The following is a 16040-nucleotide window of genomic DNA, read 5'->3' on the forward strand; positions in this document are numbered from 1 at the left end:
CCTGAATGCTACCAACATGCACATCAGCTTCCTAAAACTGAAAGTAATAAGCTTAAATTACTAAATGCAGAAACATCTAATGATAGTGTTAATTAGGTCCAGTGCTCAGCAAAGTGTTTTTCAGTTGGATATTTGAAATTAAAACGTGTTCTAAAGCAGCACTGCAAAGAATGAACTGTATTCACAACCAATGAGGTGCTACAACATGGAACTTGTTCATGTTTCTCCAGAACTCATGGTGGAAAACCACAATAAAAATGCCAAAAAAGCCTCCATTGTCTATAAATAACAAGAATGAACCACTGTTCTCCACTACATCAATAACTAGAGAATTTCCACGTACAGACACGACACTCCCAACCTCACTTGAGGACTTTTCCACACCTTGCACCCCAGGCTTTCATATGGTGCCACTTTGGGTTCATAATCAATCAGTGTCTTTTATCAACTGTAATACCTGAAAGTTTAACCTTCAAGTCCCAAGCAGTGAAAGCTCAAAATTTCATGGAACAGGATAAACTGCATCATCTCTACTGCAGGACTGCTGAGGAGGCATGAAGAGACTGGTTCACTGGTTAGCAAGCACTAACATTTTACAGTCCTTTCACAAAACTTAGTTGGAACGCTGAAATGTCTGCTTTCTCTCCCTTCTGACCTTGATGACATGTGTGACAAGGCTGTTTTCAAACATACTTCTAAACTCAGCTCCACAAAAAAACCTTCATGAAAGATATAATACTGCATTAACACATGCTGGAAAGCATCTAATCTTTGTGCTGCCCCCTGTACCTATAAATACCCTGAGAGTGATGTGCAACTATCAAACATACCAACTTTCTCCAAGAATGCTGAAAATTTTCTTTGTCACTAAATGAAGTGTAACATTCTTGTGCCAAAACATCATCCTATACATCTATATAGAAAAACGTGAAAAAAAACCCCAGCAAATATCTTCACAAACGCTTAGTGCCAAGAGAAGAAATGCTCAAAACAAGAAGTACTGCAATCCATTACAGCATTATGAAGTCAATCTTCTGTCAGCTGTCAGTTCAGATTCTGTACTGATACCTATCTTAAGGAGAAGAAACACTTCAGGAAAGCAAAAGAATTACCATACAATAAGCTACAATTTAATTAAAAGAAAGAGCATGCTGAAGATAATGTCAATAAAAGGATATGATAATGATCATTTTAATGAGATAAATATGCCCTCATACCCCCAATCAAAAATGCCCTGGGTCCATCCTGGCAGTGGTAGGGAGCAGTGGCAAGAAACAAAGTCTTCCTTTCTACTGATGTGGGCGATGCTGAAGCTACAACAATTACTGGAATTCAGGAAGGAGAGGAGGAACAAGTGATGCTTTAAGCTTCTGAGACAGATCAGGGCACGTTTCCCTTCTGTTCCTGACTGCACCATTCCAGGGAAACAATCCCTGCCAGAACTCTCATGGAACAACACATCTCTGCAGTTGTTCATGCATAACCCTCCAGATGGAGAAAAAATTCAGCTTTAAATCTAAAATGCAAAGGGGACTGTTTTATTAGAGTCCAAATGCTCTTGACTTCACTATGTAGGTATTTTAGAACCTATCTCAAAATTCAGTGAAGTCATGAGGTTTTTAACAGGAAAACCCTTTAAGATGTGCAAGATAAAGTCTCACAAAATTCTTCCTGACAATTTCCAACACATTTCTACATGCAGCACAGCTGCAAGTTGGTTTCAGAAGACTTGTTCTATGTACATCCCTGTTGAAGCCCAGCACCGATTTTTACACAATATAAAGCAAATTTAAAAAAAAAATTGCTTACCATAAGGCATGAAAGTTTATGATGGAAGAATAATACTGAAAGTATGAAAAATCAAGAAAGTAGCCCAAAGCAAAAAAAAAATTGTCTGTCCTCTTGTATGAAGTAAACTTTTTAACTCCTGAAGGAAAATTTAAAAAACAGACATCATGGGATGGTGCAGCAGCTAAATTGGTTGCATTTCAATTCCATCTGTTTCTGGCTTAAAACGGAGCAGGTATTCTAACATTTTTCTAAGATAATGCTTTATATTTTTTGTTTAATTATTTTCACCATCCAAGTTTCCTTTATCTGCTTGGAGAGGCCTTTAATGAACCTAAATAAAAGGAGAAAATTTGTCTAACATTTATATCTTGCCAATTCTAAAGAGATGTTGCTGAAAGAAATGTAAATCAAGAGATTGGGTCCTAAAGTTTTATTCACTGTAGTTTTAATAGACCGTGCCCATCTTATTCCATCTTGCCAGAGATGTCTCCACGAACACTGAATGAATATTAAGAAGGCTACCATGACTCTTGCTATGCAAGTACAGATTAAATTCTAAATTTGTAATCTCCTCATTGGATCCATATGGAGAAATGTGGTATGGCATCTGGGAATATGCCAGCAAAGATTTGACAGGAGTTGCATTGCACATTTCACCAGAAGACAAACACTGGCAGTTGGATCTGAAGGATCAGAAGTTACATATTTGTTTTCAATACTAATGTGTGCAAAGAGGTACAGCTCCATTGATAGGTGTGCATTAGCATGTTTCCACATGCATATCCCAAATACAGATTATCAGTCCTTTGAGTCCAGAAAAGCATCCAGGGTTTGAATACTAATGCATTTCAGATGAAGCAGGTTTTCCCCAAGCCATGGAGAAAGCAGGGCAGCACACAATGATGTATCATACAGACTTCTTTTCTAAGGCCAATCTTAGCCAGGCAATTCAATGAAATTCTACTTCAGAGGGGTTAAGAATTTTGCAAACATTTAGCAGACAACCTAAAAAAAAATTCCTTTTGCAGTAATCAGTATTTCAGTAGTTCTGATTCTCCCTAAACTATAATTTAATAAATCCATGCATATTGTAAATAAGAATCCAATGTACTTTTTTTATCTATTCAACACCACCAAAGGCACTACCATGGTGTGGATAACAGTGAAGGCAAAAATAGGACTCAGCAGCAATTCTGGAAAGCTTGTACGATCATTACCTATTAATAATCATGTAGAGGTAAATTCTCAGGCACACAGCACAGTCATCAGACTTAGTTTGTAAACTATGTCATGCAGAGACAATAGTAAAACTTCCCATTCGAGATAAATAGACTTGGCATAAGATAAACCAGATAAAAATAATCTCCAAGAGCCACAGATGAAAAACCCCCAATTAACATCTACATATAATGTACACTATATAGAGGGGAAATTCCTTTTTAAAATTATTTAGTTCAGATTTGTTTGTGCTGCAAATGGTTATAAAACAAAATGCTAACTTTGGGTAATTTGAGATTGTGGGTCATAACTTATGCTTCCCATATGTGACAAAGACTCTTACATGCTCAAGTCTTAATTTAATAAACTTAACTAGAGACTGTTTTTAAGAAATTGCTTACTCGCAAGAAATATCAAGCTTATTAAGTAAGAGTTTGATTAATGTGTAGTAATCCATCCATTAAGATAAATTCATCACTCTTGACCATTCCAGAAAATAGGGTAGAAACCCAAAATTAGCAGCCATAAATCCACAAGCAATGAATTAGGGAAAGCAAATTAATTACAAGGAAAAAAAAATATTCTTAACAGCTTAAAAACACCGTTCTTAAAAGCTTAAAAACACCCATTCTGGATGGCTGAGGTCTGAAATCTGGCAGCCTGGAACACATTTGAAATCAAGTCAACTCCATTTTGTATACTGCAAGCAAAACTGACCATTTAAATCACACAACTATGTCTGGAAATGAGTATTTAGCATTAATTTCTGGAAAAGCATTTATTTTTGATGTTTAAGAAATCTTTTCTGGGCAACCATTGGCTAGAAACTTTTATGCCAAGTTCACTTGTAAAAGCATCTTCATAGAAGGGCTTAAAAAAAAATCTTTTGACAGTTACTGCATAGCAAACATAGCATCTCACATTTTGAAATGTTCACCTTTGTAGAAATTAACTTTTTTCTTAAATGACACCCATGAAAATGCCACAAATAATAATTAAATTTTAATGAAAGTTGAGAACAAACACACAGTTTTGAAAACTACATGTATTCAGATGACACTTCCTCTCCAACCCAGATTCCCTATTTATATGACCATTAATACCTGCAAGGATTCATCCTGGAACACTCTCTGCCTTGTGAGAAGGCACTCAGTTTGCTCAAATCTACTCCCACAGACAATATAATGAAACACACTGGAGGATATAAACAAAACTAGTTTTGTTCTATGACTTCCAGAGCTGCAGGTATTAAAAAACCCAATACGCTGTCACTACAGAAACGGTTACAACTTCTTTCTCCTACTTAGGAAATACCTTTTTTTTTCCATAAACAAGCAGTACAATAGTTATTTAGTTTTCATGTAACCCTAACTAAAGCAGACTATTATAAGTGGTTTTTGAAAGAAAAGTCTTCACATTCAGACAGTATAATGTTACTCCCACTGAAAGCCACAGAAATGCTACTGCTGACCTCAGTGGGAGTAAGAGCAGTTCCAAACAGCTCCAACTTTCCAGATTTTCCACCACAATGTCTATTGCACTGAAATGCAATTCAATCTCATCATTAAAAGCCACAAACCAATAACCAATCAAAATAAACCTAAAATTGCTTTATAAGTTAGCAGTTTCAGTCAATGAGTTGCACTTGTAAAGAAAATGACTAGCATTCTTTAGGGTTGACAAGCAATAAATTGAAAGCACCATCATTCTGAAAATGTATGGCTCTCCTGATTAAGGGTGACATGCTCTTTAAAAGAATACAGAGAATACCTCACTTCTGAAACAAGAAATCGGTCTTAGACACGAACTCTGTAAAAAGGCCCACTGGTAATGATAGGACAATTAGTATTGTTTGAATCTTCAGACTATAAAAAGCAGGAAGATTTTCCAAGCTATATATTCCTTACCTTCACAAATATACTGCAGAATAAAAATAGATACATGTTGGTCATGTCTCTACAAACAGCATTTCATATGATTGCCTTATACCTTTTTACCTAATTTTGAACAAGTAGTGAGGCTGTGGGGTGAAAGATAACACCTTCTATTCCTATTACTTTATTTCCTTTCACCCCTACAACAATTTTCTTTTGCTCTAAATAGTTTCCTGAAATACGAATTTCACCTCAGGCTAACTATTATAGTGAAAAATCCCCTAAGAAATCTCCCATCTCTTCTATACTGCTTAGGATATTCAGAAGCAGTAGTTTTCAGTTCTGCTTGTACTGTGTAAATTTTATTTTCATCTTTTACCCAAAAATCTACTTTCCTTTAAACAAATTTAAAAGGAGACTAATAAAAAGAAATGAAAGCTTTTAGAAGCTTTGAATTATTTGATCATTTTTATTCATTTAGCAAGTACAGCCGTCTTCTGGTTTTAGTTATTTAAGAGATCAGGTTTTTTTTTTTAATTATGTTCCTTTATACCAATGTAAATTACTTCTCCTTGTGTAAGGAAGCTTCTGCCTGGTTAGGTCTAAGGAATAACTTCTAAGATCAGTGAAAGTCATACAAATTAATAAATTGCTTGCTCTTTGCCTACACTGGCTGTGGTGTTGTGCCACGGGCCCTTCTCTTACAGCAGGGAGGCTCTGGGGTAGCAAGGCCCACACCCCACCATGCTGGAGGCAACCACAGAGCTCAGAACTGTGCAACATTCCCCCACCACAGATTTCTGCACAGAGAGCTCTGGGAACAGCCCCACATGAAATCCGTCTGTAAAGCTGAACACAAAACTGAGGGGCTGAGAAGGGGCAGTCAGGAGGTGGGAAGTCAGTTCACCTCTTGTCTAAAAGCCAGGCAGCAGAACAACAAAACATCTTGACAAGACCCATTTATAAAGTTATGGAAGCTTTATTATTAGCTACATTACATGCAGTTGATTATTCTACATTTGATTATAACAAACATTTGTTTTTATTTGGTGATTTGGTATTCCAAGCAGGCTTGTTCAAACTCTTGCATATTTTAGCCATACTCAGTTCAAAAGTCCTTCTGTTTGAGAGAAAGGTCACTACAGGCTATTACTATAAAAAGAATTTAGCCTTTTATCACTTTATTGTTGCCTAACGAATGTCAACTGTGAGACTGCTACTTTTAAAATCTATTTACTCTCCCACACAATTTTGCTTTCTAGATTTCATACACACAAGCACATGCAATAATGAAAGAAACAAACGTATGTAAGAAATTTTGCCAACTCTTACCACCCTTTCAGGCGACTTGTTAGGCCCCTGCCCTTGTTCATAAAGCACAACTCAGTTACGGATATCCCTGGAAAACAGAAGAGGCAGATCAAACTCTGAATAAACTCTGTAACTAGGGTGCCTAAAGGCTTGTTGACCTGAGGAATGAGACAACTTCCTATACAGTTCACAGCCCAAACACCTGCCAAAACTGCACTGCTATCCCTAGTTCATAACAGCTGAATCCAAGGCTTTCATCCATCTCTAGAGTTCCTACTTCCCAAAATCAAAGTTCAAGGATGAAATGTCTATCTGGTTTGAATGCTCTAGTATGTGACAAAGTTTCTACTGACAGCTTTGAGTCATGAACTCCAAAAATCATTTGTGATTGGAATAAATATATAAATCAATTGATCAATAAATGCCCAAGTGTAGCCATAGCACTGCAATACTAAAGCACCACTGGCCATTGACCCTTCTACTGCTGGCTACACTGGATTTCTAGGACAGTCACACTGAAAGAGGGATTTACAGCAGTGATTTAAGTAATGAATCTCACAAATACTTAGGGGTTATTTTGTTGGGGAAGGTTACTGCTCTGGATTAAGAGTACTCACCCACAAGGCCACACCTGAACCCACTAATACCAGACAAAACTAACATCCCGATCCACAAAGGATGTCTGTGAACTCAGTGGGAAAAACAGCTTCTTACTGATTTTTAAGTGATCTAAAAAATACAAACTAAACTACCTGTAGACTGTTTTTATGAAGGAAGACTTTGGGGTTTGTCCCCCAATTCCTTTAAGCAACTCAGCATTTGACTGCCTCCCAAAAATCTGTATTTTCTCCTCAGGTGTCATCACTTTCCATAGTAAATTTTATGTTTCATTTCATAACTTACAAGCTGTAAGACAACACTATGTTTCAATACAGTAATTCCAGGGCCTTCAGGATGACACAATGAAAATCTAGTTAATTACTAACAGGATGCTTTATTTATTTTCAACTCTGATAAGTAAATGCTTTTAAGTGCTGCAGAACAAAGGAGAAACCATATCACAAACACGAAACACACAAGCAAGTAGAAATTCACACGGAAATTCAGTTTGTCACAAAATAAAATTCATTAAAAGGGTCACGTTGCTCCAAAAACAGCAGTGAGGGAGATGGTCTAATCATAAAAAACATGTTGAATCAGTGCAAATCCAACCTCATGCAAGAATTTTCCTCAGAAGTTTCATTTTTATTAGCAATTCAGACTTTGTCTGATGAGCAACTGAATCCAGAGGTCAGAAGCAAAATCTTGCCAATGCTTGTCCTTTTAAAAACCCTTTTTCCAAGAAGAAAATGAACACACAATTTCCTCTAAACCAAAAGAAACACAGTTACAGTAATCATCAGAAATGATATTAAACAGATACCAGTAGGGTAAAATTACATATTTTAAAAATGCCACTAGAAGCTTGACAAAATTTTTAAACATAGCAACAAATCCTAAACTGCATTTCTAAAATTATTTTTAATTGAATATGTCTATCTTGTATGAGCTATATGAAAAGCTTCTACTCTTAAAACAAGTGGAAAATTATGGTCTGTTAAAAAAAAAGTAAATAATCAGTGAATTTCTTCGTGATGATGCAAGCTCAAGGTATCACTTGAGCTACAAATCTGGATACTCTGCTACCTACACATGCCTCCAAGACCTAAGAAGAGTTTAGGAGGACATTATAATTATCCACAACTTACATTTATGTATAACTTTTTCTCTTTTATGAGCAACTTTGTTCAAAAAATGTGTTTGACATTCTGGTAATTTACATTTGATTAAAAATTCATTTCTCTCCAGCATCTGAAGATGAATTAGGTGAAGATGTGTTCATGGGAAGAGAAAATCAAGTGTACTGTAAAAATTTTTGATGAGAACAATCTCCTAATATTAAAACAGATCCCTAACTTTTTGCGATGTCATATCTAAAAATTGCAAGGGGTGTGGATTCACGGTGATTTTGGATATCTCTGTACACAGCTGAGTAAAACATTAGTTAAGTCAAGCAGATCAAGAGAACAGGCTTTCCAGCCTTCACTCGTAACCTTGTTTAAAAAGTTTAGTCTGCCAAACTCCAGGTCCTGCAAGGTCTGAGTTTCTCAGGAACCAAGCCAACCTTGAAACTACTGTAGTAGTACAAGTGCAGCTGTATTTTGAACTTAAATCAGTATCATGGCTTAACACACAACAGCAAGCAGAGAAGAAATGATGGAAGTAGAGTCTGTCATGAGCTTGAACAAGCTTCATTCTGCCAGACTAGAACTAACAAGTTTACACTCTGACTGCAGGAAGGAGACTTGTAATAGTTTCTTATAAATATTCAATAGACCAACCATGGCAGCAGCTCCAAACAGAGTGAAGGGTGAAGGTCCTTAAAGAGCAGCTCAAAGCCTAACACAGCCAATTCTGACTGGAACCTTATGCTGAACCAATGCCAGCTGACAAGGGCATCACCTTCTATTGATGCTAAAAATGATGACTTGGTTCAAAAATTGTTTCGTTTTGCTGCCACAAATTTAACAGCTCAGGCTTTGTCCCCATGAGATGAGTAAAACATGCTCATTAGGTAACCTGCTTCCAGACAGACAGCATTTTAAACAAAGGCTAAGCACCTTTATTTTAATATTACAAATATGTCTTCAAGGTGCTTTAACGCAGACCAGTTGTTGAGGTGCAACCTGAGCACAGCTCTCCCAGTTCCACAACTGCCACAGGACATGTTCTCCACAGGAACATTGCTCTGATGGAAGTTACAGGTAACACGAAATACCTCCACAAAAGCACTGAGCAGACATTCAGCTAGATACACTATCACAGCAATTCTGAGGCTCTTCAAAAATGTGCACAAATAAAAGCCAATAATTTTCACTTTATTTATCCAGTCTAGCCGGCAGGACAATTAAGAATTATTTTAGCAACTTCTTTCAGCTTGTCCAAAATATTTACTGCACATTGTTTTCATCTTCCTAGTTACAGACATGCCAATGTCAGACAATATCTGTTACAATCAACTTGGATTTACAATTCCTACCAGCTGTCTTAAGTCTAACCAATAAAGCAATATTGAACAAAAAATGGTATGAGAGTATTCAAATGCCACAAAGATAAGCAGGCAGTTATTTCTTACTCTGAATGCAGTAACAAGAACTCCAGAGGCCAAAATGTTCCAGCTGAGCTAACTATGGCTTCCTGCTGCTGTTACCAACACGGTACTGTAGAAAAGTAATTGCAAATATTACTCACAAAGAACAAAATAGAAGCAAACAAGATAATGGAAGAAACATGTATCTCCTGGCAAAAACAAAAACTCATTAGAAGATTATGTTCAATGTAAATCAATATGCTTTGAAGCCAGCTGTATAAAGTGACAGTGGAAGCATTAAATTTGAATAAACCTCTTAAAATTCTTTACTGCACTAATGGCAGAAGTTTGACCTTAAATGTTAATTTAAATAGACACAACCAAGTTGGTTAAAATCACAAATTGCGGTCTCATAAATGCAGCTGCTAATGGTGCCCTCAGACCTGCAGCCAAATCCCAGCCTGACTCAGCTCTGTCCATCCACTCCCCCTTCACAGCCAGCACTGGAGAGTCACTGATGCCTTATCCCCACTAGTGAGAAACATAAAGGGATATTGTCTTGCAACCTTGGAACTACTTTCTGGTTTTTGCACAGTAGACACAGAACAGCTGAGACTGGAAATACCCTTGGATAACACCTGGCAACTCTCCTATTCAAAGCAGAGTCAATTTGAGCAAGTTGCTCAGGACCTTTTCCAGTTAGATTTTGAAAATCCCCAGGAACATGATCTCTGCAATTTCTGGCCAACTTGCTCCAGCATTCAGTTCACACTTAACAACAAATTTTTCTTCAGTTTTGATTGAAGTAAGACCCCTCCACTTTGTACCTGTCAGCATATGACACCGTGCTGCCTGTTGTAATATTCTTGATCAGCAAAAGCTGCTTAAATCAATGAGCTCCAAAAATGACAATGAGATGTATAACCATGAAATTTATTGACCATGCCTGCATGCATTAGTAATCACACAGTATGGCCTCTGGGTCCAATAATGCAGAGAGCTGGATTCCTTCATCTTCCAATGACTGCTCTAAATTCCCCAGTCACACAAGGACATACAAAACAGGCACACTTTTTTTTAGTCCTAGATATTACACCTACTTTCAACTAGTTGGATTTTGTCTTGTACATTCTCAGTAGGTTTCTCTCAATTTCATAGTATCAAAGGTATTTTAAATAGTTAGTTTCTCAGATAATCTACAATTAATACTCAAAAAATACGTTAAAAACAGTGATCCTGAGAGGATCTGTGAGAAACTTGTATGAACTCAATGCTCTTGAGATTTCTATCAGAAATCAGTCACTTGATTTCATGTGAAATGACAAGCATGCACAAGCATATTTTTTTGTTCTCTATTACAATGTCTCAAGTGACATTTGCTGTAAGAAGGACAACGTTAACAGCCAGTGAAATGTGAAAGGTTTTCCAAGGAGAAGTCAATTCTGTTCATGCTTCCATTCTTAAAGCACTTAGGTAATTCAGGTATACCAAGTCAAACCACACCTGGATGAAGAAGAGGGAAATAAATATCAGGTGTTAATCACTAATACTAAAATTGTGGAAGTGATGCATTTGTGCATAATGCCTTAATCATTTTATATTGTCGAGAAGAAAATGCTTTGAGAGATTTTCCCCCAATAGAATTTTCCAACTTGCCGCAAATGTTTCATATCAGTGCAGCTACTGAATCTCTTAGAGTACAAGACTGATAATTAAATCAGCCTATTTCAGGGTCTTCCCCCTCCCCCGGCTTCTCCATTACAGCTATTTTCATTCTGGACTCTCCACACTGTGCACCTGTAATCTGTATCTACATTGTATTAGTAGGATCCTCCTAATTAGATTTAATTTCTTCAAGTAAGGAAAAAAGTGACATGCTAAGCCTGCCAGTTCTTTGAAGAATGTCCTAGAAGGTCAAATGGTGTGTTTATAAGGGCTTTGTGATCCATTTGACACAAGGAAGGTAAGGTTGGTCAACATTTCAGATGCCTTCAGTAATGAAAAGCAAGTAACTGGTATTGATTCCATCCACATCAATCTCAAAATGGTAAACAAAATAATTATATCCTCTGTACAGCAGTCTCATAGGTACATGCAGATATACTTAACAGATTACAGACAGAAGACAGCTCATTTAAATCAGACATTATGTGAAATTCTAGTTTTCTTACTTGAACTACAATGTAGACATTAAAGCTTCTAGAATCTCTACATGCCTTATCCTTAGGTAATTAACCAAAATCAGAAACTATGAGATCATTACTTTTCCTACAGATTACAGCTCCACAGTTTGTCTATTTCTGAAACAAAAGAAATACCTGTATTAGTGTTTTTGAAGCTTTTACAGTTCTAAAATACATTGTTTTTTTACATCAAAGAAAAAATAATTTTTAAAATGTTAAAATATCCCTCTCTCCTGTGTGAGACTGGCTGCTTTTTCCTAGATTTCAACCCCTTTTCAGAAGAAATACTTGTGATTATCCTGTAATTCTTATTAGTCTTTCCCTGGTTTTATGGCACCATGACAAACTATACCCTGCATTACTTTAACTAATCAAGGGCTAAAGGCTTCTATCTCAGGCCTTGTTTTCTGCATCATTGGTGGAATCACACAGTTCAATCCCATATACACCAAATCCCTGCCCAACAGCCTCCTCTTTCCAACTGCATTACTGCGACAGACACATCTGCATTTGGCACCTGTTAAGTTCTTTTACTACCAGAATCAGTAGCCAATTTCTTTGGCTAAACACTGCACCTTCTAAACACAGCTATATTTACTCATTATTGCACAGGTAGTAAGCCTGTAGTACAAAAAATAAAACCTATATTAAGCCAATACATAGCCTTATTTATGCTGAAAAATGTCTATTGCAAATTACAGGACTCCTCTCAGCACAATTCTCTATTTTCTGAAGGTAATACTACATAGAAAGGCTGCTGCATTTCAACATGAGTCACTGTAGTTCTTGAAATAGTGATACATAAAATGATGCAAAAGAATTTATACCTTAGATTTCCATTAAAAGGAGATCTTTCTGCATTGCTCCCCTGCCTTGGTTATAACTTTAATGAATTTCAGAACGTTTAACCTGTGAAACTTTAAAGATCTTCCTAATCCCTTGTGGCATAGAGAATGACCTTCTACTTCTTTCAACATTCAGATGCATAATGCAAAGCAATTTTTTCATTTAGGACATATAAATGGTTAATCCAAAAGAAAGGGGGCAAACACAAGGTCAAAACAGTATGGGAAAGTAAAACACCTTGTAGGGCAGAGCTTAAGACACTGACAGCTCTCTTGGCCAATGTTAAGGTTACCAACATCACACTCCTACAGAGAGGGAAATGAGAAGAATTTGCTAAATATAGCTGTAAGTGGTTGGAAGGATGCCTATCCTTATTTGTGCATTCATCTGTTTAATTGTGGGCAATATAGTCCACTAGATAGCCTGAAGCAAGTGTGGATGTTCAATATTCTCTGAATTATACAACCTCAACTCGAAATTTGACTTAATTAAACAGTTTACATCAGTATAAATACCAACTTTGTATTTTGAAACTCTCCACAGCTGTCTGTACCTCAATTTTCTCAGGTTCTGGGGATGTACTAAATGCCTTCACAACTGTGCACCTTTAAACAAGGATGGGGAGAAAGGCCATGGAATTCTTGTGTTTATTTTACAACTGTGTCTTTCAAATCCTCACATATGCTGACATCAAAAATCAAGTTTAATGCTCATAGCTTCTTTAAGCTTGGTAGTAGTCTGTGGAGACTGACTCTTTTTTAAACTGATCTGTAAGTGCATTTTTAAAATAGCTGCAATAATTTAAATATACATGTCAATATGTCTTACCAATTTAATCAATCTGTATTTAAAAATAAAGCTGTAACAATCACACAAAAGAAACAAGTCAAGGAAGTTTATGCACCTGTGATCTAAGCATTCAAAAGGATTCCTAAACCCTTGGTTTCAGTGAAAATATTGTAAAGAAATATAAAGGAATTGAATAGGCACTAAGTGCCTAATTCCCTTTAAGAGTTTGGGACTAAATTCCTAACAGATCACTGAAAGTCTCAGGCAAAGTATCAATTTATTTCTATATATAACTGATATTCTCTCATGTTCCTTTTATATATATACCAAGCTTCAATTCAGTTTAACATTAGTTCTTCAGAACCTAAAATACTAAGTTTCCTAAAAATCAGAGTAATCCTAGTGCTTCTCTGTTTCTAAAACAGTGGAAAGTGGTTTTTGAATGAAATGAGGTGGTTGTTTCCTTGTCCAGATAGATGAGCATGGGTTGGGACTCAGAAATCCCACCATCAGCACAGCAAGCAGTCTGTAAAAGCTGAAGACTGTTTATCACCTACAGGAAGACAGCACAATGAAACCTAGGAAAAAAAAAAGTGGGAACCTACAGAGGTTTCAAACTTATGCATCATACAATTCAATAATCTTCCATCATCACACCATGTTAAAAACAGCACCTTACCCTGCAGCTCTAAAATACTGCTTCAGGAGAGGGAACATGGTTTTGACTTCCATTATCCTCCAGCCTGCAGCAAGGAAGTGCCTTGGTCCTGAATCAGAACCCACAGGAATTTAGCAAGTGCTATTTCTGCTTGTAGTAAAATCTTCAATATGTAATTTACATCTTGATATGTCATCATTTCCTGGTATTTAACTTAGTAACAGCTTCTCTAAAGTAGAGATTTTATTACATAAATTATGGAACTAGCAGACTGGGTGTAGTGGAGACAGCATAAATTTCTGAATCAATACAAAGTATGTCCCCAGTAGTAGTTGTTATTCTATGCAGGTATGTTATTGATTACAGTCATAATGGTCTCACTTTAGCTGCCATCAATAACTCACTACTTGTATTGTCACACTGAATTAAAAAAGAACCAGTCTAAAAATATGAGGAGAAGTTATGACAGCATGGCATGACCCTAGCCTGTGGTGCAAAGAAGCAAAACACAGCCAGTTTAAGTTTTCAAGGATTTGTGTTTGAGACTTCACTTGACATTACATTGATAAAATAAATTCACATGGGATCCTTATTCAGGACAAAAGAATATGTGTCTTAAACATTCCAGAAAACTTTCAAATTTATGGATCCTGCATACACAAACAGTTTTGGCACCCTTAGAATACAGGTACTGTTATACAAAACTAAACCAAAGTTTCATGAGTGGTTGTTGACATTCTACTGATGAACATGACTGAAGCTTCCTTGCATCAGATTATGTATTGTAGATAGAATGTTAGATTATTTCAGCTTTTTAAATTCCTAATTTTGGAAAACAGTCTCCATAAAATACCCATATTTGCTACTCAGCAGAGAGATCGTCACAAAGCACTAATTAGAAGACTTGATTCAACTTCATAGATTGGATCAGCCTCCAGAGAAGTCTGTCTGTATCCACTGTTTTAATCCACAGCCAGAAGTGGCTGCCCTCTCTCAATCAGGCATCTAATCAACATGCCTGAAGTCATTGTAGCTACCCCAACTTAAGTGATCTCACACCTGAGATTCTCCTTCCAGGACGGTCAGCACTCTATGAACCATATTTTAAGTAACACTGCAATTTGCTTTCCTCTAGGCAATCTCTGCAAGCTTTGCTACTCTTCATACTGTTAAAAAGGTTATCGTTTTCCCCTTTAAAACCTGCAAAAATTAGACTATCCAATATCATTATATGCATTTAGCTCTCATCAAGCTGTGACTCCAGGAGCCATGGACACTGTTGATAGTCAAACAACACAGTACAGTTTCTCACCAACAGGATAATCCAGTAAAAAAGTCTTCACTTCTATCACTGGTCTGAATAACAGTTACTTAAAATGTTATCACTACATAACCCAAATTAAACAGAGAACATTTACTGTAATAAGAAGGTTCTGTGGAGGTATTCTAACTCATGGGTAGAATTTCCACCACCAGAGCAGATGAAGAAGAGGCAGTTAAATTACTAGAAACAGCAGGTCTAGTTTCACTGACTTTACATTGCAATCAATGTAGATCAGTTAATAAAAGACTTCTTCATACAGGAACATGTTAGGGCAACAGGTACAAAAAAAACCCATGATAATTCTTTTTATGAGAGCAGAAATAAGAGGGGAAAGCAACTAAGCTTAGAGCAGAAAAAAGGCATTTGTGATATACAAAGGCCAGCTCCTGTAAAACTACTGCTCAGCACCTCAATCAGTCAATATCACTGCACCTGTAAGAACTCTTATAAAGATTACTTCATCAGGTAATTCCAACTACTTCCAACCAGAATGCAGGTCTTGGTACCAATCCCCTGAAAAGTCCACTCACAAGGGTAACAGTGCAAAGGAAGCACCGATGCCTAATTCTAGACTCCAAATTACTAAAAAATAAGGAAAATAATTAGTATTTAGTGTTTGCTGTAATGACAAAATGCCAGAACTTACCCCAAACTGATTTACCCATCTCTTCCGTATCACTTGCCATGTTTAAGCTGCACTTCAATAATGCATTTCAGAAGACAGAGAAAGCTTCACAACTCTTAAATAAACCATAAGCAGCTAAACAGTACCTGTTCTGGAGGACAAAGGCCTGTTGCTAAGACACTAGACTTCAAGTTTCCAATGGCTTATGACAGCAGTAGCAAGGCAAACAAACTAAATAATAAAAATGAAATTGTCAAAGATACCTTGACAGTGTCCTTTTAATGTTCAGCC

General features: G+C 36.6%; 1 protein-coding gene across 2 annotated transcripts in view; it reads right to left on the minus strand.

Annotated features, from left to right (window-relative positions):
* ARVCF (ARVCF delta catenin family member) overlaps nucleotides 1-16040 on the minus strand; it is a 247856-nt gene that overhangs the window by 227444 nt on the left and 4372 nt on the right. Inside the window, exon 2 of one of the 2 annotated variants that reach the window (XM_050980687.1) lies at nucleotides 6216-6282. The exons of the other annotated variant lie outside the window; for it this stretch is intronic. The gene's annotated coding sequence lies outside the window, so the exon portion shown is untranslated. The remainder of the gene's footprint in view (nucleotides 1-6215; nucleotides 6283-16040) is intronic. 2 annotated transcript variants of the gene reach the window in all.

The sequence above is a fragment of the Serinus canaria genome, chromosome 15 (assembly GCF_022539315.1).
Source record: "Serinus canaria isolate serCan28SL12 chromosome 15, serCan2020, whole genome shotgun sequence".
Classification (NCBI taxonomy): domain Eukaryota; kingdom Metazoa; phylum Chordata; class Aves; order Passeriformes; family Fringillidae; genus Serinus; species Serinus canaria.